Raw genomic sequence first — 4344 nt, forward strand, 5'->3', positions numbered from 1 at the left:
TCTTTCTCTAGCCCAATGGCTAGTTAACAACTTAGCCACAGTGGAACAGCTTCAACAGGAGAGACTGAGGGAGCCCCACATCAGAATATCCTGTAGCACAGTGGTTAGCGCAGCTGCCTATGAAATGGAAGACCCCTGTTCAAAGCCTTTCTTTCCCTCTACCAGACAGCAGGGAATTTAACCTGGTTTCCCACATCCCAGGCAAGTGATGTAACTAGTGGGCTAATAGTTACAAGGTGGGAGCCATGTCTGGCCATTTTGTGTGAAGCAAGGCAGCTGCCTAATTCTTTCCCACAAAAATGCCTACGCGGCCTGCCTTCATGTGGTGGATTCCGTTCATGGATAGCTAAGCAGAACTAGGTGCTTCTCTGCAGCCCAGTGAGTGCCTATCTCCAAGATGGGGCAGAGGTTAGCCTCTCAGCATCTCCCATTGACTATCTTAGGCAGCTCCCCACATAGGTGCCAGCTTCTGCTGGGCCTGGGGGGTGCTCAGGCCCTAACCCCACCTCTTCCTGCCCTCACTGCACCCCAGGCCCTGCCCCACCTCACACTCTTTCTCCCAAGTACCCATCCCTGCCCCACCCCTTCCTGCCCAGTTCCGCTCCCTCCCCTGAGCGTGCCCTGTCCCCGCTTCTCCCCCTTCCTCCAAGAGCCTCCTGCATGACTGCAAAACAGCTGATTGTTGTCGGTGGGAGGCACTGGGAGGGAGGGGGAGAAGTTGATCAGTGGGGCTGCCTGCGGGCAGGAGGCGCTGGGAGGGAATGGCTGCCAGTGGGTGCTAAGCACCCACTAATTTTTTTCCATGTTCTAGCCCTGAAGCACATATGGCTCCCCACCTAACATGCTGGCTTTTGTGGACCGCATTCTTAGGCACCTGTGTCTCCCTATTCATTGTACTGTACAGGAGCCTAACTCAGGCTTTGTAGATCACAGTTTTGTTCCTGTGATTCTCTAGGCATATGACACACAGCGGTGTACTGCCTAAGTCCCTTAGTGGATCCCACCCTTAAGCTCCTGTACACATTTCAAATAAGTTATTTAAACTGCTAAAGGACCTGTGTCTGAGAGATGCTGAGCTCTGACAGTTCCCATTGATTTAAGTATCTCATTGGAGCCAAAGACACATCAGTTGTGCACACAAAAATATGGGTAAAAAAAAAATATCAGAAGCCTTGTTTGCACTTGGAGGCTGATTTTCAACCTTTTTTTACCCATTGTTTGCATTCACACTAGGTGATTTGTGAAAATAATCAGGTACTTAACTGCCACCTGGAAAGATGCGCTGAGACCACTGCACGCATCACCGAGCAAACAGGAAGGGGACTTTCAAAATTCCACAAGGAATTTACGGGGTGGGGATGATGGTTGGTCACCTGAAGGCAGGATAGTAGAGTTCAAACTGATGACCAGAGAGGCAAGGACAGGCATTGTGAGACACCTCCCGGAGGCCAATCACAGTGCTGTAATTGACCAGGGTGTCTACACTGGCACTGCGGCGCCCTACCCCCGGTGCAGAAAGCTGTATGCTTTTCATCAGGGTGATTTTTGTTTTGTTTTTTTACAGTGCTGCAACTGTGCAGTTTCTGCACACTAATTGGCTTGGCAGTGCATACACCTCTGGAGTTACACCACAGAAAGCTGCTTTACTGTGCAGAAACTTGCCAGTATAGACAGGACCTCAATGATTGTTGTTTTTTTATTGGAGCACCTTCCTCAAACTGTAAACAGTGTTTCTGCAATGCTAAGTTAAAATTCTGGTCGAATTTCTACTTCATGTTGGAGTTATAGACCTGTGACTCTAATTAACTGTGACTGCAAGCTGCTAACAAAAATCTTAGAAGAGAGACTATAAACTGTCATAATCACATAATTATTTCCTGTCAAAGGAAGAGATTATGTAGTTGATAATACCAAGACGGTGCTGTTATTCAAAAGCTAGTGTCAGACGGGAACTGTCGCAGGGCGACAACTCATCAGCGCAGCACCTTCTGCTGGTCATCTCGGGAATTAGCTCTTTCCAGCCCAGAGCGCCCTCTGGAGGCCAGTGGCTCGTCCGCCACTGGCCCCCATGTCCCTCCCAGACCCCGGTGCCCCTCTACTTCAAGGTTCTGCCCCCAGCAGCAACCCACTGTCTCTGGGTCTCCCCTCCCAGGGGAACCCCCAACCCTCTATCCCCATCTTGCCTCAGTGGCTACTGCCAGTCTCCATCTAGCCCCTGCTTACTGGGGCAGACTGCAGTCTGTAAACCACTCATCATCGGCAAGGGGAGTTAGGACCTGCTGCCTTTTGCCTATCTCTGGGCTGCCTCTCTGCAGCCCCAATACCCTTTCATAGGCCCTTAACTAGGCCTGCAGCCTGGGGTTTTGCTAGGCTAGAGCTCCCCAGCTCCCTCTGCCTTCCCCCAGCACTGCTCCACCCTAGGTACCCTTCTCAGCTCCCAGGCAGCCGGGTCCTTCTCTCTCAAAAAGCTAGCGAGAGAATGTCCTTTTTCTAGTCTCTGACCCTCAGCCCTCTTATAGGGCCGGGCGTGGCCCCACCTGTGGCTGCTTTCTCCCAATCAGCCTAGCTTTTCCCCCACCCCAGCCCTCTCCCAGGGCTGTTTTAAGCCCTTCAGGGCATGAGCAGGGTGACCACTCCGCTACAGGAACCCAAAGAGGCCTTTGCAGCCAATCCCAACAAGACCTTTGATATGAGGAAAGGGTTTTCCTCTATGCCACTCTACCGATTTGAGAAGAGTCATAAATTGGATTAAAATACTATAGAGCCATACACACTGGTGCTCAGAAATTATTTACCTTCATGGCAATTCAACTTAGACACTGGGTTGAGAAAGGACTACCCTGTGTTCTCGCTCTTCCCCCTTCTGTTTGTTTTCACCACAGAGCCTTTGGTGCATAAAAGAGGAGGTCACATGGGGGTCCATGGAATCTCCCTTAGGAAGAAAGAGAAAAAACAGATGTTAGGGGGCTTATTCCTTCACCCTCTCACTTCCCTGGTCCTTCTCGCATGAACAGAGAGCAACAATACCCGAAGTCCAAAGGCGCAAACAATTCAATGTTTATTGGGGTGAACTTCCAGCAAGCATGATTCCAGTTTCCTTCCTCAGTGTTCCCCTTCCCAGATCTGACACCACAGAGCCATCCCTGCCCCCCCGACAGCCCCCCCCCAAACTCCCGACCCATCCAACCCCCCCTCCTTGTCCCCTGACCAGGGCCAGCTTTAAAGAGCCCAGGAATCGGGCTGCACTCCGGCCGGGGTTGCGGGGCTTGGGACCGGGCCGGAGGTGCTCAGCCGGGGCTGGGCCGGCACTGCTGGGGCCCGAGCCGCCGGAACCAGGGCCGGCGCTGCTGGGGCCTGAGCCGGGCTGGGCCTGGGCCGGCGCTGCTGGGACCCGAGCCGGGCTGGGCCCGGGTCGGCACTGCTGGGGCCCGAGCCGGGCCAGGGGTGCTTGGCCGGAACCGGGGTCACAGCCCTGGGACCAGAGCCGCTGGGGCCGCTGGGCGCCGCTCGGCCCAGGCCGCGCCTCCCCGGAGCCGCCCTCCTCGCGTTCCCCCCGCCCCAGCTTACCTGCTGCTGCCCGCCTGCCCCTGCTTCTTTTCAGACTTCCCGCGAAGATCTGATTCGCGGGAAGCAGGGGAGGGGGAGGAGCAGGGGGGCGGAGCGTTCAGGGGAGGGGAGGAGGGGGAAGACAGCTGCCGGCCGGACAGCGTGGTAAGGCTGCAGGGGATGGGGGGAGCCGGGAAGGGGCTTTGGGTGCCCAGCGGCGCTTGGCCGCCGCTTTTCTGTCTATAAATAGCCGACGGGGGGAAATCCCGGACATTTTTAGATTTTTTAAAATCCCCCCCGGACGGCTATTTATAGACCGAAAAGCCGGACGTATCCGGGGAAATCCGGACATATGGTAGCCCTACCTTTACAGACAGGCCTGAATATCTATATCCTAACAACAGAGTTTGTACAATTGACTCCTAGCTCTGAGGAACCCAAATTCATACCAGATTTAGGGAAAATTCACATATTTGGGTGCAGGTGAGGATATTATATCAACACAAATAGTCTTAGTGATGCCATAAACTCCCTGAACCAAATTCATTTCTGTGCCACTCTTTAAAAGGGAGCCTGCAAGGATTTTATTTATTTATTTTGTAGTTCATGCCTGAACAGTACTCTTATCTTTGAGGAGGGGATAGGGTGACCAGATGTTCTGATTTTATAGGGACAGTCCCGATTTTGGGGTCTTTTTCTTATATAGGCTCCTATTACCCCCCACCCCCGTCCCGATTTTTCACACTTGCTGTCTGGTCACCCTATATGGGGAAAACACACCTTTTTATGACACATGGG

This window comes from Terrapene carolina, unplaced genomic scaffold, assembly GCF_002925995.2.
Source record: "Terrapene carolina triunguis isolate 2854851 unplaced genomic scaffold, T_m_triunguis-2.0 Scaffold23, whole genome shotgun sequence".
NCBI classification, from domain to species: domain Eukaryota; kingdom Metazoa; phylum Chordata; order Testudines; family Emydidae; genus Terrapene; species Terrapene triunguis.